Source organism: Leopardus geoffroyi, chromosome D3 (assembly GCF_018350155.1).
Source record: "Leopardus geoffroyi isolate Oge1 chromosome D3, O.geoffroyi_Oge1_pat1.0, whole genome shotgun sequence".
Taxonomy (NCBI): Eukaryota; Metazoa; Chordata; class Mammalia; order Carnivora; family Felidae; genus Leopardus; species Leopardus geoffroyi.
This window is the reverse complement of record NC_059339.1, coordinates 53,847,452-53,870,488: the sequence shown is the minus strand read 5'-3', so window position 1 is coordinate 53,870,488 and position 23,037 is coordinate 53,847,452. Positions and strand designations below refer to the sequence as shown.

Sequence of the window (23,037 nt, the reverse complement as noted above, 5' to 3'; positions counted from 1 at the left end):
TATAATGAGTCTTGCAATCCAAGAACCTGCTGTGTCTCTCCATTTATTTACGTCTTCTTTTTATTTCCTTCAAAGGTTTTGTAGCTTTCAACATAGAGATCCTGTACATGTTTTATTAGATTTATATATAAGTGGGTTTTTTTGGGGGGGGAGCTATTGAAAGTGATATTATATTTTAAAATTTCTGTTTCCAATGTGTCCATTGCTACAATACAGAAATGTGATTGACTTTTGAGTTAACTTAATATTCTTCAACCTTTCTTATTCTAAGAACCTTTGTGGATTCTTTATCTGTGTAGATATTTGTTCTCTGCAATTAGGAGCAATTTTATTTCTTCCTTTCCAATCTGTATGCTTTTCATTTCTTTTTCATACCTTAATTGCAGTGGTTAGGACTTCCAATATTATGTTGAATAAAAGTAGGTAGAATTGATTCCTCACCTTGTACTCAATGGATTTTAGAGGGAAACCATGTATTCTTTCACTATGATGTATGATATTAGCTCTGGATTTTCTTTATAGATGTCCTTTATCGGGTTAGAAAGATTGTCTTCTTTTCCTAGTTTGCTGAAAGTTTTTATCATGAATGAGTGCTGAATCTTGTGAAATGCTTTTTTTATATCAGTTAAAATAATCGTGTGGGTTGTATATTTTTACAGTCTATTGATATGCTGAATTATATTAGTTGAAATCAAATATTTTTTTAACCTTTTTAAAGTTTATTTATTTATTTTGAAAGAGAGAGAAACAGAGCAAGCTGGGGAAGGGCAGAGAGAAAGGGAGAGAGAGAATCCCAAGCAGGCTCCACACCGGCAGCATGGAGCCTGATGCGGAGCTCAAACTCACAAACCGTGAGATCATGACCTGAGCCAAAACCAAGAGTTGTTGGATGCTTAACCCACTGAACCACCCAGGTGCCCTATTGTTGATTTCAAATATTAACCTAGGCATGAATTCCCAGCATAAACTCCTGTTGGAAGTAGTGTGTTTCTGTTAATGTTAATGTTTTATTGAGGATTTTAAATTCTAGGTCGATGAAGGATATTGGTGTAATTCTCTTTTCCTGTACTCTCTTTGTCTTGTTCTGGTATCATGGTAATTCTGGCCCCATAGAATGAGTTAGGAAGTATCCTTCTCCTCTGTTTTCTCAAAGGAATTATAGAATTGGAGTTATTTCTTCTTTAAATGTTTGGTAGAATTTGCCAATGAAACTATCCAGGCTTTGGGATTTATTTTCGGGAAAGATTTTTCTCACTACAAGTTTAATTTATTTAACAGAAGACTAATCAGGTCATCTGTTTTCCTTCAGTAGTTTGTGATTTTTGAGAAATTAGTCCATTTCATCCAAGTTGTTGAATTTACACGTGTAGAATTGTTTTTAAGTGTTACTTTTTCCATTTCATGCCTGCTGGGTCTTATTGGTACGTCCTTGTCTGATACTGATAATTTTTGTCTTTTTTCCAGTCAGTCTGGCTAGAATTTATCAATTTTATTGATCTTTCTCAAAGAACTAGGTTTAGGTTTCATTGGTTTCTCCCCCCTCTGTTTCTCTGTTTTTAATTTCACTGATTTCTGCTCTAATTTCCTTCCTCTTTTTAACATTTTAAAATTTTCTCATCTTATTTCCTTCCTTCTGATTGTTTTGGGTTTATCTCACTCTGCTTTTTAATTACCATTACTAATCACTGCTGTAGTAGCAGCTCAACATACAATGAGATTTTCAAAACACATTGTTATAATTTTTTGCTCACTTAGCCATCAGACATATTTTACAAAAATTAAGAGGAGAACAATAGTTATTATAATTACCTAATTTTTACCATTTTTGTTGCTCTCCTTCATTCCTGATGTTCCAGGTTTCCTTCTGGTACCATTTCCCTTCTGTTTAGAACTTTATTTACCTTTTCTTTTTTCTTAAGAGTAGATCTGCTGGCAACAAATTTTCTCTTAGTTTTTCTGAGAATGTCTTTATTTCATCTTCATTTGTCAAGAGTATTTTCGCTGGATGTAGAATTCATTGGGTGGCAGTTCTTTTAGGACTTGAAAAATATTGCTCTCTTTCTGGTCTCCATGATTTCTAATGAAAAGTAAGTAACCATTTTAGCCATTGTGTTTTTAGGTAGTGTGTCATTATAATTGATCTGCTTTCAGGATTTCTGTCTTTCTTAAGTGTTTGGCAGTTTGTATGTGTCAGGGCATGGATTTTTTTGAGCTTATCCTGTGTGGTATTTGCTGAGGTTTTGGAATCTGTAAATTTATATCTACAAGATTTTGAAACTTTTCAGCCATTTTTCAAACATTTCTTTTTCGGCATCATTCTCTTTCTCCTCTCCTTCTGAGACTGATGACATAAGTTATTAGACATTTTGGTATTGAGAATGTGTTCTTTTTTTTTCAGCCTTTTTTTCCCTTTTCTGTTGGATAGTTTTTATTAATTTATCTACAGATTTACATGATTTTTCTTCTGTCATCTCCATTCTGCTATTGAATCTACCAGTTAATATTTGATTTTAGTTACTGTGTTTTCAGTTCCAAGGTTTCTGTTTGTTCCATCTTTCTATTTTTTTTTAGGGGGAGAGCAGAGACTTTTTACCTATGTGTTTAATGAGTGTTCACTGTTACTTCTTAAACGATAGTTTTAACAGCTGCTTTAAAAGTCTTTGTCTCATAATTCCAGTATTTGAATTGGTGTCTGTCTTCTCCCTTGGAAGTTGAAATTTTCCTGGTTGTTTGTATGCCAAGTAATTTTGGTTTTAATCTGGACTTGTTAGGTGTTCTGTTCTGAAACTCAGGGTCTTGTTTAAATTTTAAGCAGAAAATGGATTTTTGTTTTGCTCTGTGTTAGCAGGCATTCAACACATTGGGTTCAGGTAACAGGTTTCAACCTGTCTTTGTGGGCTGTGGTTCCAATGTCAGTTCAGTTTTCACAGCCTTTGCTGTGATAATTGGATCTGACCTCTTATGCCCCACCCCTTAGCCAGTTCATTTCTCAAGGCGTTGGTAGTTTGTTGAAATTCAGATCACGTGCAGCTGGGAGGTAAGCCCGTGAGTTCTTACAACTTTACGGAATGGCTCTCTTGAGCCCCCTTCCCTCTGTGATCCCACTGCCATGTTCTGGCTCCTGGGGGCACTCTTCCCAGTCTACTAGCCCCAAAATTCCAAACTCTAGTTTTTCCTGTCTGCCCTGCACTTCTCAGGATTGCACCTGTACCCAGTTGCCCATGTTGCAAGAGGATAGGGAAACAAAAAAGCAGCAAGGATTTGCCCATCCTCTTGGGATCACCACTTCTCTAGTGGGAGAAGATTCCGCTCCTCAGAATTTCAGGGACCTGCCCAGCTCCTGCTACCACTGCCACTGCCGTTAGTCTGCTTGAAGCCTCGGTGTTCTGCTGTGACAAAATCGTGTCCCCTTCTCCAGTCCGCCTGTTGATCACTTATTTTTCAAAGTCCTTAGAATCCTGTTCTGTGTATTCTGTCCAAGATTTGTAATTGGATTCAGCGGAGATACAGAGTGGCATTTCTTACTCTATCTTACCTGGAATCCAGGAAGGCTGTGGCTCTTCTGAGAGTCCCAGTGAGGCTAAGGCCCCCTTGCTTGTTCAACCTGTGTGTGTGTGTGTGTGTGTGTGTGTGTGTGTGTGTGTGGAGAAGCGAGAAAGAGGAGTTTCTAAGCCCACATTCCTGTGAGAAACAGATTTTGCCGTTAGAGTACAATATTTGTGTATAGGTCTTTTTTTATTTAACATTATAATACCAAGTCAGAAACACTGCCTCCAAAGCTACCTGGGTCAGCTCCTTACATGCCTTCACTGTATTTATATATACCATTCATTTGTAATATAGTCAGATTCATTTGTTAAGACAACATTTTAAAGGTTGGATTTCACATTTTTAAGAGACCCTGAAATACCAGCACACTCCAACATGGCTGTCTTGGGTCTGTTTCCTTGGGTGTGAAGGCATGCAAAGTAGTACCTCAGTGTTCCTTGTTTCTTCCAGTTAACTACCCTCCTCTCGAGTTTGACCTCACTCAGCAGCAACTGTTATCCATTCTGATGGGAGTACTGTAGTACTGGTATGTAAACAGTATTCTAGGACTCGATTGGTGATTACGCTGTGACATTTGGCCTATGATGTTTTTGCCAACAGAAGAGCACCAGGCGTTTTAAAATTTCATATGACATCCACTGTACCTCAGAGTTCAGATGAAGATAAACTGTGACACGGTTTTTGAAATGAAATTCTTGCTTTACCATGTTCCTCAGTTGGATGTTACTGGAGCATCCATGGCAAACCATGATTTTGGGTCTTTTATGAATATTTTAACCAATCCTGGTATGCAGAAAGTGGCCAAGTATGTATCTTTTTTTTTTTTCTTGCTTCCATGCATACTCTAGGCCAACAGCAGTAAAAATTAAAGAATATCATTCTTCCCTCACACCAAAAAAGGGCGAACTGGAAAGGATGTTCGTTTAGAATTAAAGTTGACCTCTGGTTGGATCAGTGCTTTTCATTAAAGATGTAACTTGTCCTTTATCAGCATAGATTAAAATGTTATCAAGAACCCAGACTGGAAACACAGCTGGTGAGCTGAAGCACTCTCTGGCTTCTCTCAACTCCTATCTTTACGGCTTGAATTCACTTTTAGAATTTGACAGTACTGTGTTGCAAGGTTCAAACATATCATGGCAGCACCAGAATTCAGAATGGCATGCGACCTCTCCTTTTGAGGTGACTGTCTACCTTTGATGAAAGGATTTGTTTTGTTAGGAAGAAAGGTTTAGGCTTGGTCATTGAGTGCTGGTAACAGTGATTCTGGGCAGGTGAACATTATTATCCAGAATGCTGACGTTGTTATTTATATGATGGTTCTCATGATAGAAATAATCCTAAGTGGTTGATCATTGCTGTCAAAATCACTAAATGACTTGGAATATCACTGGGGAGGTCCAAGAGGAATAAATTTCTCATAGCTAGTATAGAATGATATATTGTTTTAATTAACTTCATTGTTACTGTGTACGTAAAGCTTAATGGTGAATACAAATTTGAACTGGGGCATTTCCCTTTATTCTTTCATGGAGATCGTTAATGGCAATATGGTCACTAGATTCAAGATCCCCAAACTTGACCTTGTTCTGTTTTTCCCCTCTAATGAAAGGAAGTGATCATTGCAGTCTTCGTTTTTTGAGAGTTATTTTTTTCAGGGGATGGGGCAGTGCACAAAGAGACAAAATTTGTTGTATAAATGGTTTTGAAAATGTAAAATTTTGCCAGGCTTTGCAAATGATAAAAACAAATTCAACGTGTTTTATCAGAGAAGAATACAAGAGTCTCATGGAATCCAAAGGTAGGAATGCAGGAAAGGGCTGAATTGAAAAGATGGGAAATGTTCTGATTGGCTCATCTTGAGTGATGTATCCACCCATGAGCCAATCAGCTGTATCTGGGAAGTTGGGCATGGAGTCCAAATGTCACGTCTAGGGTTCTTCCTCTGTGGAGGAAGAGTGACATTTAAAGGTGAGGGGTGGGGCGCCTGGGTGGCGCAGTCGGTTAAGCGTCCGACTTCAGCCAGGTCACGATCTCGCGGTCTGTGAGTTCGAGCCCCGCGTCAGGCTCTGGGCTGATGGCTCGGAGCCTGGAGCCTGTTTCCGATTCTGTGTCTCCCTCTCTCTCTGCCCCTCCCCCGTTCATGCTCTGTCTCTCTCTGTCCCAAAAATAAATAAAACGTTGAAAAAAAAAAAAATTTTAAAGGTGAGGGGTTAAACTAGACAACTCCCCCAAAGTGATCTATTATAAAACGATGTTTAAATTTGCCTCCTTATTATAATTAAAACCTCTAATGGTGTGTGGCCTTTAGGAATGTTACAAAATTCATCAAATTGCAAGTATGATAAGTTTTTCAACCGTTTTCATTCTCAAGCTATCATACTGTTCTAACAATTTTCCTCCCGGTGACTGCTCTGTATCTCAGAGATCACTGCATTTCTAATGATATTATATTTTTTAAAGGGATGATTTCCTTTTCCTCTTACATAATCCATCACCATTTTTAGAACTCTTTAATATACTTTCCCTCCATGTAGTCATAATCTTTCATGTAACTTTTTTAATTGTACTGGACTCCTTTCCTTCCCTTTCCTCATGCTGTTGTGTGTTGAAATTTTTTTAAGACCTAAGAAATTTAATTTTCAAATTTAGAAAATATAACTTTAATGTATCAGTAAATGATGTGGCATTTTTGAAAGGTCACATTTTTTATGGTTGGAAAGAAAATCGGAAATATTTGTGAGTCATTCTAGTTGTCTAAGTGAGTTTAATGCCAGTTTTTCTGTAAGGTTAGATGCTTCATTTAAATGCAGAGTATCACTTACTTCCATATGCCTGACTTTAATTTTTGTGACATGACAGAATATAATACTACAGCCCTTTGGAGTAGAAATTTCCATGTGTGGTTATGAGTGGAAAGCATGCTGCTTCTATCAGTTTTTCTGTTTATTCTTCTGGTGGTATTGGTGTTAACACCCAGACCACAGCTACCTTCCATATCACCAACTGAGGACTGAGCTCTTGATTTCCATGTCCAACTCTGGAAGGCAGGCACTATTGATTCTCTCTCCAGCTCTGTCATTTACGAACAAGGTGACCCTGGGCTAATTATTTCACTAATTTGAGCTGTAGTCTTTCTCATCTGTATATTCAGAGAAAAGAGCTTATAGAGCTACCGGTCTTTAAAAACGATACTTATCATAGTTCCTGGAAAATAATCATTGCTCACAACATGGTAATTAGTACTAATTTTTAATAAAGGAATTTTTAATAAAGAAATTTTTAATTTCTTCACCAATGAAAAGCCCCTATCCTACTTTATTTGATACCTACTTTGTTGCTTTGCAGAGGCAATTGTATATGGCTCTCCAAAACTTGTAGTTCCCAGGAACTCTCCTGGGAAGTTGGGTCAGTGAGGGTAACAGACTTAGAAGTGAACTGATTGAATAAGTGGCAAGATCAATAGCTATTCAGGTATTATTGAATTGAGTTGATTAAATTGTGAAAGCTCTAAGTAGAATTAAAAGATAAATTCCTTATAAAAAAAAGAAAATAGTGATGCATTTATCCATGACGTAGGAGGAAGTCAATAGGACAAACTTGCATACAATAAAGTGAAGTAGAGGTTGAAGTGAGAATTGCAGTCGTGTGTGTTCTACCTTAGGTCCTGGGACTCACATTTCAATATCAATAAAAGAATACAGTGTTTTTTTTTTTTTTTTTTTTTTTACAATCTTTAAGAATAGTAAAATAATCCTGCTTTGCCCCTTGTGGGCCAAGCCATTAGTAGAACATTTTATTTTCTCTTTTGGACTCCACCATTAAAGAACAGAAACTGGAAAGGATCCAGAGAAGAGCAATGGAAGGAACCAAAGGACTATTAAAAATTAAGGCCCATGAGGAAGGGGTAAAGGAGTTGTGAATCTTTCATTTGAAGATAAGTTCAAGAGGCCACTTAGTAACTGTCTTCGAATATGTGAAGGGTTGTACTGATGAGGATGCTGAGCAGTTGTGTCCTTTCTCACTGCGAACTGAAGGGAAATGGTTCACAGAGACTTAGAAGTACTTCTTGCAAAGGAGAGCAAGGTGCTAAATCTGTGGTCAGACCTGCTGTTCTATACATCTTTGACTGGACTCGACAGCCCGGGGTTCTTGGCTCGCTGTGTCCTTATGAAGTCGGCTACATGCCTTCCCTGAACATCTCTGACTTAAAATCTCAGCCCTAAAGTAGCACTTTACATGGTACTCTCTATTTCTTGGATACAATGGATGGATGGATGGATGGATGGATGGGTGTTAGTCTCTCTCTTTTGCTTCCCCAACTCTCTTCTTTCTTCTCCAAATTATAAGGTAGTACAGAACACAAAACAAACTCTTGTAGCCACTGAAAGAGACTGTTAGCCCTAAGCAATTAGCAGACTACTCAGGCAGACTTTTTCCCCCCAGTGTTTAATCAGAATCATCATCACTTGGAATCATCATCGCTTCAAACAGAAGAAAATTCCATTTAAAAATAGAAATTCTTTTCTTGGGGAAGTTTTCACAGTTGTTAATGGGAAAAGTCTCCCAAAAAAATGTTGTGCCATGATATAGTGTAGTAAATTGGTATAGTAACTGTTTCCTATCACTAAATATGGGGAAAGTTCTCTTTTTAAAAAAAGGTAGGAGCTGCCGAGTTGATAGAGTTTAAAAGCGAAATATATAGAAACTCCTAAGCACATTTGTAGTGGAATGTATAAGTGAGTAGTAACTAACGTATGCCAATCCAGTAGGGTAAAAATAGGGGAGTGGAGGAGCTGAGTGATCATTTGGTTGACACTTTACTCAATCACAAACACTAAATTGGGACTGGTACAGAATTTTAAGTGCCTTTTTCTTGGGCCTTACTGTTGTGATCTTTCTTTAGAACAGTTCTGATATACCCTTTGGAAGGCTGGCCTGTGTGGACGTTGTCTGTGCCAAATTACGACACAGAACAAGGGACTGTTCTGTTTCATTTACTGAGAATAGTGCTTAATAAGTACTATTTGACAACATGCTGAATTAAGGGAATGTTATAAGGATGTTTCACAAAGGAAAGTGGGTAAAACATCTGATGTTTACAAGTTCTATTTATATGTAACTTGATAGCAGTATAAAGGCATGCTTAAAACTTTATTTTTAAAATTTTAGTCGGTATGTATGAATATGTATTCTGAGAGAAAATAATGTTATCTGGTTTCAAATACATATATCGTGGGTGCTATTTCAGAATCCAATTTTTTGCCTTGTTGGTTTGAAATGTATCAGGCCCTGGTAATTTGATTTATATTAACCAAATTCGTGCAATGCTGATATGTAACATGGGACGCATTCACAATTACTTCCTTTTCTCGGCTTTGATCTTATCCCAGTATCTTATCTTAGTTTATAATCTTAAGTAACTAAGTTTCCCCCCCCTAAAAATGGAATCCAAGTGGAAGTTATACTGTGTGTTTATAGGTTTATGTATCTATACACAGGCAAATGTAATAAAGGTCAGTGAGATTTAATGTCCAAAGGGAAAAACAACTGGCGAAAACTTTTATAGTACTATTTCAAAGTCACAAGCTAAGTATTTATCCCAAGTTTAATTTGTCATAGATTTTAGTGTATGAAACCTATGAAGTTAGCATATGAATGTTCCATGGGACATCCAAACATAGTTCTACTTAATAATAGACAAACATAATCTATAGTCAGGTACAACCTATAAAATAATTAACATGTGTTGAAATGTAAAATAGTGTAATTTATGATTTTTATTCTAGTTAGGCTTCTCACTTAAATATGCTTTAAAGAAAAGATAGGGTTTAGATGATTTCCTAATGCCCCTTGCATTGATACCCTGATGATTCTAGTCTTCACTGACATCGAAATTGTGTGAGACCTTTAGTCTGTCTGAATATAAGTAGCAATCTGTGTTACACAGTTTTGACTATTTATATCCCTTGTGGCTTTATTTTAAAAAGATACTTGTATTTTGTCACTGCCGGTAGAGCCTAGGGAAAAACCTGAATTTTTGCATATTCAGGTAATACCTACCTTTCCTTTCTTACTTAGGAGCTAGTGCAGTTCTAAGGAGAAGAGCAAGTGCCAGAGTAAAAAAAAGAGAGGATATAAGGCATAAGGATAAACAATAATTAACTCATGATGAGTTTTCAGTGCTAAAAAACAAATGCAGTGTAAACTAATACCTAACATTTCATTTTGTTAATATATAGCAATTGTGTGGCATTTATGATTCATGGAATGCACTCATCGATGTTCTAATTTAATCCTCACAACAATTTATGAAACAGGCACCATTGTTCGCATTTGAGTATGAAAACTACCTTCAAGATTAATGGGAGTTAACTAGGATCACACAACTTGTGCTGTGGCAGGATTCACACTCTGCATTCAGACCTCAAAACCAGCTGTCTGCCTCTTTTTTTTTTAATTTTTATTTAATTTATTTCTTAAATTTACATCCAAGTTAGCATATAGTGCAACAATGATTTCAGGAGTAGATTCCTTAGTGCCCCTTACCCATTTAACCCATCCCCCCTCCCACACCCCCTCCAGTAACCCTCAGTTCGTTCTCCATATTTAAAAGTCTCTTATAATTTTGTCCCATCCCTGTTTTTATATTACTTTTGCTTCCCTTCCCTTATGTTCATCTATTTTGTATCTTAAAGTCCTCATATGAGTGAAGTCATATGATATTTGTCTTTCTCTGACTGACTAATTTTGCTTAGCATAAAACCCTCTAGTTCCATCCATGTAGTTCCAAATAGCAAGATTTCATACTTTTTGATTGCCAAGTAATACTCTATTGTATATATATACCACATCTTCTTTATCCGTTCATCCACTGATGGACATTTGGGCTCTTTCCATACTTGGACTATTGTTGATAGTGCTGCTATAAACAATGGGGTGCATGTGCCCCTTCAAAACAGCATACCTCTATCGCTTGGGAAAATACCTAGCAGTGCAATTGCTGGGTGTAGAGTGGTTCTATTTTTAATTTTTTGAGGAACTTCCATATTGTTTTCTAGAGTGGCTGCACCAGCTTGCATTCCCACCATCAGTGCGAACGAGATCCTCTTTCTCCACATCCTCACCAATAATCTGTCATTGCCTGAGTTGTTAATGTTAGCCATACTGACAGGTGTGAGGTGGTATCTCATTGTGGTTTTGATTTGTATTTCCCTGATGATGAGTGATGTTGAGCATTTTTTCATGTGTCGGTTGGCCATCTGGATGTCTTCCTTGGAGAAGTGTCTGTTCATGTCTTTTGCCCATTTCTTCACTGGATTATTTGTTTTTTGGATGTTGAGTTTGGTAAGTTCTTCATAGATTTTGGATACTAACCCTTTATCTGATACGTCATTTGCAAATATCTTCTCCCATTCTGTCGGTTGCCTTTTAGTTTTACAGATTGTTTCCTTCACTGTGCAGAAGCTTTTTATTTTGATGAGGTCCCAATACTTCATTTTTGCTTTTGTTTTCCTTGCCTCCAGAGATGTGTTGAGTAAGAAGTTGCTGTCGCCAAAGTCAAAGAGGTTTTTGCCTGCTTTGTCCTCGAGGATTTTGATGACTTCCTGTCTTACATTTAGGTCTTTCATCCATTTTGAGTTTATTTTTGTGTATGGTGTAAGAAAGTGGTCCAGGTTCATTCTTCTGCATGTCGCTGTCCAGTTTCCCCAGCACCATTTGCTGAAGAGACTGTCTTTATTCCATTGAATATTCTTTCCTGCTTTGTCAAAGATTAGTTGGCCATACATTTGTGGGTCCATTTCTGGATTCTCTATTCTGTTCCATTGATCTGAGTGAACCAGCTGTCTGTCTTTCTGTTGTTTCACAGAATTCGTCTAAGCTGGGTTTGCTTTAAAACTATGCTGAGACACATAATTTAGGTGAACTGCATATGTGTTTGTGTGAAATCCGAGCATCACACTTGTAGAATAGGCAACACAGTTTTCCTTTACATCTGGCAAGAGGGGTAGTGTGGCTTAAGACTAAAACAGGAAGTCTGCTTCTACTCTTATGTTGATACCTGATTGGGGACCCTGTGTACATTTCCTCAATTAGAAAGTGAAGGCAATTGGCTGTTAGGTTCTCCAGACTCCTTTTAGTTCTAAAATTCTTTGATTTCAATTTTAATTATTACTCCTCCACTCAAAATTGTTGCTTTAAAAAAGTGGTTTGCCTCACATGATTAGTCCATATTTTTGCACTAAGTTTCTCCTAACAGTCTGTGCCAGGAATTGATAAGCTTTGAGATTTGGATAGTGTAGCAGCAGAATCCCTTTGTTGTGACTCTGAGAAAACTTTTTATATGCCAAAATCTGTTCTGTAAGAAATAGTGTCACATGGTAAGACACTCATCCTGAATTTGAAGAGTGGAAAATGACAACAGAATGCCAGTTACACAGGAGTTCATTCAGCAAATGTAAACTGAGCATCAGTATTAAGTACTTGGGCTGCCAAGACCTTGAGCTCCCAGCTTAGCATGGAAGGCAGACACACAAATATTGAAATGCCACTGTAATTAGAAGGACCCTGGGAAAGATGTGTGCAGAGTGCCAAGAGAGTAACAGAAGCAGTTGCCTCTGTGGAATGGAAAATAGAAGAGATGCACCAGGAAAGACTTCAAGACTTTTTGTACCCGCGGCACTCTTCGTTACATGATCAGTCATAGAATTTTCAATATGATACATACACGCAGATCCATACATTAACTGATTTTTTAAAGACCTCCTTATATTCCTGATTACTATAATAATCTTAGTTACCGCTAACAACCTACTCCAACTGCTCATTGGCTGGGAAGGAGTAGGATTTATGTCCTTCCTACTTATCGGATGATGGTATGGCCATTTTATGTACAAGGAAGCATATACCGAGGAACGGACAGAAACCTTGAGGAGATTGCTGCAGAGAATCTCTGGTAGTTCTGTTTATGTCACCTATTAGAGGCAGATGACATGCTGAAGTAATGTGTATCTAGCTTGGGAAAGTCTGTATGGACTTGAGACCATCCTAAGCATTAAGGAGACATTTTAAGAAAGTAAGGAAGAGCAGCTCCCTTGCAAAGAGGCAGAAGAGGCAGTGTTAGACTTTCAAATTTCTAGTTTGAACACCATGGAGAAAGGGCGTTGTAGGCAACAAGACAAGAGTGAGGACAAAACCACGAAGAGCCAAGATAGAGAGTAAAGGGGATTGTGCTGTTCTTCATCTGTCGGCCCTTCTTTGGCCCTCAGACTTTCCTAGTGTAATTGCTGTGGAAGCCCAGGGAGGGTTTCATACTGTATTCTATGGAGTTTGGTCTTTTTCTCTGAGCAGTGAAGAGCCATTAAGGTTTCCAAGCAGAATAATAATGACAGCAGATTTGCTTCTGTAAGACTCTAATGGCAACAGAATGGAAGCTAGATTACAGGGCCCAGGATCTTGGCAGAGACCCTCACAATACTACTACTGAGGACTGTGGGAACCTGTATTAAGCCCAGAGCAGAAGGGATGTAGAGAAGGGGATGGAGCTGAGAGTCACTGAGTTCCAATAATGACAACAATGATATTAGCTGAGATTTATTGAGGGTACCAGATGTCTGGTTTAAGTTCCTTATATTTACTAACTCATTGAATCCTCACAACAGCCCCATGAAGTGGGCACTATTATTATTATCTGTATTTATAGATGAGAGAACTGAAGCACAGAGACATTAAATAACCTGGTGCCAGTGAGGGCAGTTTGCGAATGTGAACCAAGGCAATCTGTTTCTAGAGTCCATACTTCGTAATTGCCATATTGTCTTGCCTCTGAATCAGTAAGCATCTGTAAGATGTGGTGAAGAGTTGGATGTAGGTGATGAAGGGAGAAGAGCCATCCATGATGACTGCTAGGTTGACCAGGAGGTTGGAGATACCACTCACTGAGATAGGAGGACCAGAGGCATCTGGTGGAATGATAATTTTGGGAAAATACCAAGTTTCCAGGTTCTCGTGGGGCATTCAGCTGGTAGCATCCAGAAGGCATTTGGATATACCACTGATCCTTGAACAACCTGAGGGTTAGGGGCACTGATCCCTCACCGTGCAGTCAAAACACCTTGTATAACTTTTGAGTCCTCAAAAACTTAACTGCTAATAGCCCACGGTTGACTGGAAGCCTTACCAATAACATAGTTGACTAGCACATACTCTGTGGGTTATATGTATTATTTACTGTATTTTTATAATAAAGTAACCTAAAGAAAAAATGTTATTCAAATCACAAAGCTAAGTCAGTGAAGCATCTGACTTCGGCCCAGGTCATGATCTCATGGTTTGTGAGTTTGAGCCCCCCATTGGGGTCTCTGCTGTCAGCGCAGAGCCCACTTCAGATCTTCTGCCTCTCTCTCTCTCTCTTTGCCCTCCCCTGCTCATGCTCTCTCTCTCTCTCAAAAATAAATAAAAACATTAAAAAGAAAATCATAACGAAAATACATTTATAGTACCATACTGTTAAAAAATCCACCTATATATGGGCCCGCACAGCTCAAACCTGTGTTCTTCAAGGGTCATCTCTGACCCTATCAGTTAACCCTTCAAGGGTCGACTATGGACTTGGAGCTCAGGATGGGTCTGTGCTTGGCAGTGATGTATAACGCTAACTACAACTAGTTTTATTAGGACAAACTAGTGAATTGGCGAAGCTGAATTTGTTTTAAGTGACCCTTTCATCATCATCCTCTATCTGAAGGGCTGGGTAGAACTTTATACCCATTCTGCATCTCTGTATAGGTACATGCAGCACATATATTGGGGAAGGAACTCCTTTATCAGCGTGAGTGGGAATAGTCCAAGGAACCCCAAAGTTGTTGGATTTTTTGTAATGAAGACAGCTCCACAGCATCTAACATCCACGTTTACAAAACGGGAGTGATTAAATACTAGCATCTCTCTTGCATCCAACTTTGCATTCCATTTTATTTACAATTAAAATAGAAATGTTCTCTGCCTATCTTTTCCAAGAGTGTGGTTGCCTGATGGTCCTTTGAATTGGATGAACAAGATGGTGGTTTCAACCCTAGCCAGGGTGACATGATCAGGAACATGGGATCCAAAGAACAGAGGAATCACTGGGAGCCCATGCCCACTGGTAGCAAGAGGCATCATCCTAAGAGGTAGGGAGGCCCAGGAGTTTAAATGGAAGTACATGTTTCCCCTCTTGTCAGTAATAAGCACTTCCTTTTCAGAAAAAAAAACTCCCTCTCTTCTTTCCCCCCTCTAATCTAGGGTTTAAAAATACAGCCAAAGAAGCATAGCAAAGAAGTGTGGAGACCTAAACATCATACACAGAGTATTAATTTTGAAACTATTTAAACCTCTGACAGTTATGTTCAGTTAACTTTAAAAAGCCAAGTAGGGGCACCTGGATGGCTCAGTCGGTTGGGCATCCAGCTTTGGCTCAGGTCATGATCTCACGGTCTGTGAGTTTGAGCCCCGGGTCAGGCTCTGTGCTGACAGCTCAGAGCCTGGAGCCTACTTCAGATTCTGTGTCTCCCTCTCTCTCTGCCCCTTCCGCACTCACACTCTGTCTCTCTCTCAAAATAAAAAAATAAAAAAATAAAACATAAAAAACAATAATAAAATAAATTAAAAAAGATTAAAAGCCAAGTAAAATTGTTGGAAATTACTTAAAACTCTGTTCTTACGTATAGACTGATAAGTTTTTGCTATATTCTTTTTTTCAATGAAACTTATCTGATTGTAAGATTCTGTTTATCTCAAGTCTAAGTGAACTGTGTGCTTGTGGCCTACTTGAGATGTTAAAAATAAAGCTGAATTGCACTCTTATTTGGCTCTTCCACTCACTTGGGGCAAGGTAACAACTGTTTTCATACCTGTTATCTCAAAGTGTAAGTTTTTATTGCTTTTAGCTATAAAATCTGTTTGGAATTTAATGTTTAAACACAAAGTCTGCCCATAACACTCAACTTAAATTCTGTATCTGTTCTCTCCTGGAATAACTGGCTTCCCTTCTATATTCCCTTCTGTGGTAGACACGATTCTAAGATGGCCCCTTGATTGCCACCTCCTGGTGTTATACTAGTTTATGTCATGTTATGTGGCAAAGGGCATTTGCAGATGTAATTAAGGTCCCTAATCAGTTGACTTGATTATCCCTGGTGAACCCAAACTAATCAGACAAGCCCTTGAAAACTGAGAGTTTTTTTCTGGCTGGTTACAGAAGTGAGGTCAGAGATAATTCAAAGCATGAAAGGGATTCAAATGTGAGACAGGTTCTCCATTGCTCAGAAAAGGAGGGGACCACAGGCAAGGACCTGTGAGTGCCCTTAGAAATTGAGGTCAGTCTCCAGTCAAAAACCAACAAGAACACAACTTCAGTTTTACAACTGCAACTGAATTCTGCCAACAACATGAATGAGCTTAGATGAGGACCCTGGGCTCCAGATGAGAACCTGGACAGCCAACAGTTGATTTCAGCTTAAGCAGAGAACCCAGCCATGCAATGCAAGATTTCTGTGCAATTTTTAAGCTGCTAAATTTGTGGTAATATGTTATGTAGCAATAGAAAACTAATACTTCTCCCTTGCTCCATTTCTCTCTACTGATGCTAATTATTAGTCTTCAGAGTTGCAGCGTTACCGTCTCTCAAGCTTGCATTGGTATGTTTTCCATTTGTTCTCCTAATAGCCAATATTGCATTGAATTAAGGAGACTCCAATTTCTTTTCTCCTTTTCTCTTTTAAAACCTGAGCCCAGTCTTACTGGTTCTGTCTTACTGGGATTCTTGGTATAGATTTCATCCTCTGGGAGGGAAGTAAGGAAGGCTTTAATCTCTCCATATTTATACTGTTCAAGTATCATGCTTAAAGTTTCTGTTCCTTTTCATTTTAATGACGTAATTCTTGGTGATGTTATACCGTAGATGTTTCTCGTGTTATCCATTGGACTGGGTCTGTTCCCATTTCACATATAGAAAGTAAGCAAAAGAGCTGTACGTGGCTCTGCCATAGCAGAGGTGGAATTAGGACCTAGAATAGAAGGAGATGTGTGGAATGTGCCGGTGGGTGTTTGTAGTACACAGCAACAAGGGACAGTTGACTGGTCATGGATATTGGAATCTCACCAGTGAAGTCTGTAAGCATGCCAAGAAGAAAGCATCTCAATGTGACAGTCTCACGTTGGGGAAAGGAACAGATTATATGTGTGTGATAGTTCTATTTTAGTCTCTTTGGTTACATTTGGATCCTCTACCTAGTATTTCTCTTGCATCTAGAAAAAAACATTGAAATGGAAGGAAATAGTCTCTCGTTTTAATAAGTCATGAAATAACATTCTGGATGCTGGTCTACTGGATAATTTGTAAAAAAACAACAACAAAAACAAAAACAAAAAAAGTTTTGTTTTGTTTTTTTAAATTTCTTGGACCTGAAGGGAGAAGGGGATGGAGTAGCAGGCTTTTTTTTATTCATTTTTAATGTATCCACATTATTGAGGTAAATTTCTTTAATTAGGTTTGCCCTTATCTGTGAAAAATCTAATATATTTACATACGCTGCAATGGATTCCAATTATCTATCTGGGCAAGCTTATAACACTTTGACTCATTTTGGTCACTTTCACATAGTAGCTCGCTATCAGACCTTGGTCAGGGACACCCTGTCCCTGCCCCCTGCCCATGTGTTGAGGCTGTTCTATCCCTTACTTGTCAATGTCTGCGAAAACCTTTTTAAGGTGTTATTAAATTTGCATAATTTAAACTTTGCAAACACAGACTTTTTTTATCTATACCTGCCAACATAATTCTGGTCCACTAAAACTTTTTATTTTTAAAAAGTATAGGTAATACACTTGAACTCTTGCAACTGTATCTTGCCTCTGTTCAAGTCAGCTAAATATTCCATGTCTCACATTATGTATTTAGATGGCCCTGTATACAGAGGATTCGATGTCAAGGTAGTTTTCTTTGTTACATTTTCCCATGGAAAATTATATTAATAATTTATCTGTAAGCAATATAGTTGGTTAGGGGATGTGGGTAACCACAGTACCAATTTAATTGATGACGTCTTCAGGTCAGTGTCTGTAAACTACTGGTGTTTGGGGTTTTGAGGTTTTCTTGACATTTTTTGAAAGAACAGATTTTTAAAATTTTGTTTTTCAGTTCTATTTTGAGAAGTTGCACCTTGCTTATCAGACATGCTTTGCATTTGTTTTAAGCCTACTATATCTTTATAGACCTGTCTATAAAATTTGGTGATCTGATTTTTCTTAAGTCTTTGTTTACGTCTAGTATTTTAATGGGAGTGTTCTTTCATATTGAAGTTTTTTCTGTTTGTATATTGAAGTGACAGAGGCAAAGTATGGTGTGGCTCTTGCCTTCAGGGCAACTTACCTGGAAAAACTAAAACCTCGGGTGTTATCTGTATTTTTCTTATTAACTCTCTTTGATTTGTACAGAGAATATTAAAATTCACTGTTTTTGTGTACTGATACTAGAAACATGATGAGAATATCAGCAGTGGCATATGTGTAAATCTTTGTTTCTCTTTTTCCAAAATCCTGTTTGGTTTTTTGTTTTAAGGCTGTGCGGGATTTTTGGAAATCCCTTAATATGAGAAAGTTCTAAAAATTGCCGAATACGTCATTCAAATTTTTTTCTTAAGAATATACTTCTGTAGTGCCTGAGTGACTCAGTCAGTTAGGAAGTCTGACTATGGTTTCTGCTCAGGTCATGATCTCATGGTTCATGGGTTTGAGCCCCACGTCAGGTTCCATGCTGTGCACAAGGTTTCTCTCTCTCTCAAAATAAATAAACTTTTAAAAAAAGAATATATCTTCTGGTGTAACTTCTATGACAGTGAATCATTTTTAAATTTGATTCTTTAATATTGTATGTTTTATTTGTCACATAATAAAATTCAAGGGGATCTAAATCAAATTTGAAACTAAAAAATGACAATGAAAATCCCATTAAGTTGACCCATGGCTCAGTTTATCCTCTGAAATAAAATTGTTAGCTTTAACATTATATTTACATGGTGAATACCATCCCTTTATTTTGTTGAAGTAGAAGTGAAGCATAAAGCACAAATGATTGTACATCATGGAGTATTTTCTCATTGGACAAAGAAACTGTATTGTGTACCTGAGTCAGGCTAATAAGGGAAAGGACACTTACTGAAGAAGAAAATAAAACCAAAGTCATATTTTTCTTGAGCTTTTTATCTACAGGGTACTATCCCGAGTTCTTTATATTTATTCCCCTTTAATCATTTCAACTTACTTAGTATTATTGCTATCATCGTAAATGTGAGAACACCGTTGCTCAAAGAAATTAGGTAATTTGCTCATGGTCATACGGTTCGTGAGTGTTAGAACCACAATTACCTAAATCTGGTTCCAAACTTGAGGCTGTCTTTGAGATTTCACACTGCCTCCCACTTAACATATTATAAATTCATTTAAATAAGTGGAAGCAGAAGGCTGGGGACAGTGAAGGGGAGCAACGTGCCTGGTGATTTGGCCTTTGCCCTCTCAGGTAGCTTGATGTCTGGGGAGATCCCGAAACAATGCTTGCCTTGCTTGTCTGGTTCTCTCAGTGCCTTTTTTTGGTGTGAACATCTCACACAGCGCGATAAGTACGTACATCACACCAACCAAATGCATCATCCTACATTCACTGTCCAACACTGGAGGACACACTGGATGTGTGAGGCTTATTGAGAGAGGAATGTCAGTTATTGTCTTTTATGGATTGCCCAACAGTAGTTCTCCCGTGTCGGCTTTCTGATGTAAATCTGAGTCCCCTTCCTCGCCTGCCAGAAATGTGATTCCATGGTATGTGCCCAGGCACCATGCTAGATTTCATGTATTTTAAACGTTTGAGGAAATACTACAATTGCTCACCTGTTTTTCCAAAAATCACTTGGCATAGAATTCTTATCTTTCAAATGTTAGGTTCGTTTCACCATTTCAGAGCATAACATTTCAGATATGACCTAAGTAGGCATACTTCTGTTTCATACAGCAGGGGTCTATTATTCCTGGTCAATCTGTTGAAAAAGGAATCCTTTGTCCAAGGGTTCATTGGAAAAAAAGGTAATAATATATCCCTAATCTCTCTTTCTCGTTTTAAACATCTTTCTCTTTTGTTTCATGCATTCCTTTTTGCTTAGATTTCCTCATGAAGTTCTTTGACATCATTAGCACTTAGTACTTTGTCTAAATTAATCTCTAGTTCCTTTTCTTCTTGTTGGGATTTCATAGTAAACCATAAAGCATAAAATAAAACAACTCCTTCACTTGCTTAGAACCCAAGACTACAGTCTTTGGGCCTTCGAATAGAATATTCATCTAAAGATGGGATCTTAGGCAATGTAGATTTCTGGATGTTTGTGTAGGGTAGGAAGAGATCAATAGGAGATACTAAAAAAAATAGTCTTTTTTAAATACTCTGCTTTCCTCAAAGTGTTTAAATGTTAAATAAAATCTGAATGCTTAATTTATACTTACACGTATTTGATGTGAATGCTCACCATTTTCTACCCAAGACTGTTCATTCATAAAGCACTTATTATAGACCTGGTCTATGCCCATCAGTCCTTTGGAATGTAAACATGATCTAGTTGGGGAGACGAGAAGGTGACCTAGTTGTTCCATGCATAGCACTCAGGTGAAGACAGGTGTTATGGGGATTTATTTATTTTTTAAAACACCAGCTCTGGCCAGTTTTATTAAAGGAAACTTTTGCATGATTCACTTTTCACCAGTCTGTGTTGGCATGCTTCTAATGATATCTGAATCACCCGGATCAATGATAGCATACTCTATATGTGTGCATACTCCAGTATTTCCCACATGCTGTGCCCTGTTCAGTGTTACACTGTAGTAATCGACACCAGTTTTGGCCGACATGGTGTAGTATTCTATTTAAGATTTCCTCAAGGCTGGATGGTTGTTGGTGAGGACACCAGTTTTGCTTTGCCATGTTTGCTCATTTTCAAAGTCTGTGCTATCCACTTTTCATAATGAGTTGGAGGCTAGAGCTGATCGACTCTAGAAACTTTTCACCTTCTTTGTGGTCACCATACCATGTTCCTTCCTGCCTTAGGTTCCAAACAGCGTCAACCGAAAGCAGCTGCCAAAATGGCTGAGAGTGAGGAAGGAAAAGAGTTGCTAAGGGGATTTAAATACTTAGCATTTGTTTTATCTTTCTGAACTTTTGATACTTTTAGTCAGTAAAGGAACTGGAAACCACTTTTGGATTAGTCAACATGGTATGACAGCACATATTTGTTTTAACTTAATCAGAATATTTTCCCAAAATAAAAATATCCTGGAGGCTTCAAAGGAAAGAAAACCTCTCTGATTGAGTTGGCATATTATTGTAGATTATGATTCAAAGAATTAAGTTGCTTTCTTTTACATTCGTACACATTTTCAGAAGACAAGCAGCTACTTAGCAGAAATAACTAGAGTTTCTGTGCCGCAGGTTCATAGCCAAAGTGAGATGCAAGGGGAGGAGTTGAGAAGTAGTTACTGGATCTTTATTCGTAGTAATGGTCAACTGGATACAAAACTGGCAGGCTGTGGAGTGATTTCCTTTCTGTGGTACTCTCCTTGTGATATCACTGAAGTACTTAATGCTGATACTAATTCTCCTATTGATGGTAAATTCCAGGGAAGTTGTTTCATCTGTATTCCTCATAACCTTTTTTTTTTTTTTTTTTTGCCATTAATCTAAAAACACATTATTTTTCTCTCTGCATTGGGATGCTCACCTTAGAGCCATGTCCCTGATTTGGTTTCATAAATAATTGAAAGCCAAAGCTCATAATCTATGTTAATGTACCCATCCAAATGTGAGTTAATATATCATTCCTATCTGTAATTAGATACAAATAAAGAGGTCTATTAAATGGGTGATAATGTTTTTAGTGTTTTTTTTAAATTTTTTTTAACATTTATTTATTATTGAGAGACAGAGAGACACAGAGCATGAGCAGGGGAGGGGTAGAGAGAGGGGAAGACACAGAATCTGAAGTAGGCTGCCGGCTCTGAGCCGTCAGCACAGAGCCCGACGCGGGGCTTGAACTCACGAACTGTGAGATCATGACCTGAGCCGAAGTCAGTTGCCTAACCAACTGAGCCACCCAGGTGCCCCTTTTTAGTGATTTTTGAGTAATAATTATGAAGTAAACTTGAGTGGTTGGTAATATAGCCCCTACAATCACAGAGTTAGGAAGCTTGAAAGAAATTATCAGAAGCATAATATTGAGGAATGCTATTCCTCTAAACTCTGTGGCATTATTTTGAAGTTAAAACAACAAAAGAAAAGATACCAGACATTGTTCAGATTTTACAACCAGGAGCCAGGCTTAGACAGTACTTCCTTATATAGCCACCTTTAATACTATTGTTTTTTTCTAAAAAATCAAAAATTCTTTTCTTTTTTGAAACTAGTCCATATATTTTGATTGAATAATGCAGGCACCACAATTCTTACTTTATTCTAATACCCCTGTATCAATTTGGGCTTGGGTTTGGCTGTAAATCACAGAGACCCAAAAACAAAAACCATAGGTTGGCATGCTGCCCAGGGTGGCAGGGACCCAGGTTTCTTTTCAATTGTTGCTATGTCATGGACTCAGTTCTGGTCCTAAGTTCCCTTCAAAGTCCCAAATGGTCGTACCATTCCAGCTCCAGTAATCACATCCACAGTCCATCTATCAGGAAGAATAAAGGGAAGACAAGGGCACATCCTCTCCAAACATACATCATGGTTGCCACTTCAGCGTTGTGCTGGAGATTCTAGCCAAAGTCATTACGTAAGCAAAAGAAAAAAACATAGCATCCAGATTGGAAAGGAAGAAGTAAACTTTCTTTGCAGATGACATGAACTTGTATATAGAAAACCCTAAGGAATCTACAATAAATAAATAAACAAAAGCTATTAGAACTAATGAACAAGTTCAGTAAGATTTCAGGTTATAAAGGATTAATATGCAGAAATTAATTGTGCTTCTTGACACTAGCAATGAATACTCCAAAAATGAAATTTAAAAAGTTCTATTTGTAATACCATCAAAAAGAATGAAACACTTAGGAATAAATTTAACAAAAGAAATGCATGCCTTGCACACCGAAAACTACAAAACCTCATTGAAATAAAGATCTAAATAAATGCAAAGACATTCCATGTTCATGGATCAAAAGAGTTAATATTGTTAAGATGATAATCCTCCCCAAATTGATAGGTTGAACACAGTTACTATCAAAATATCCCAGCGTGGTTTTTTAGGGCCAAAAATTTGACAGGCTGATCCATAAAGTTCATATGGAAATACAAAGGACCCAGAAAAGCCACAACAGTCTTGAAGAACAAAGTTGGAAGACTCACATTCCCAATTTTAAAACTTATTACAAAGCTACAGTAATTAAGACATTCTGGTACTGGCATGAGGATAGAAA

General features: G+C 37.8%; 1 protein-coding gene and 1 pseudogene across 4 annotated transcripts in view; one reads left to right on the top strand and one right to left on the bottom strand.

Moving 5' to 3' along the window:
* The window catches only part of GAREM1 (GRB2 associated regulator of MAPK1 subtype 1), a 205,870-nt gene that overhangs the window by 42,700 nt on the left and 140,133 nt on the right, over positions 1–23,037 (top strand). The window contains exon 1 of one of the 4 annotated variants that reach the window (XM_045458962.1): positions 14,511–14,720. The exons of the other annotated variants lie outside the window; for them this stretch is intronic. The gene's annotated coding sequence lies outside the window, so the exon portion shown is untranslated. Of the gene's footprint in view, positions 1–14,510; positions 14,721–23,037 lie in introns of those variants that run through there. 4 annotated transcript variants of the gene reach the window in all.
* On the bottom strand, positions 18,618–20,752 carry LOC123588345 (annotated as a pseudogene).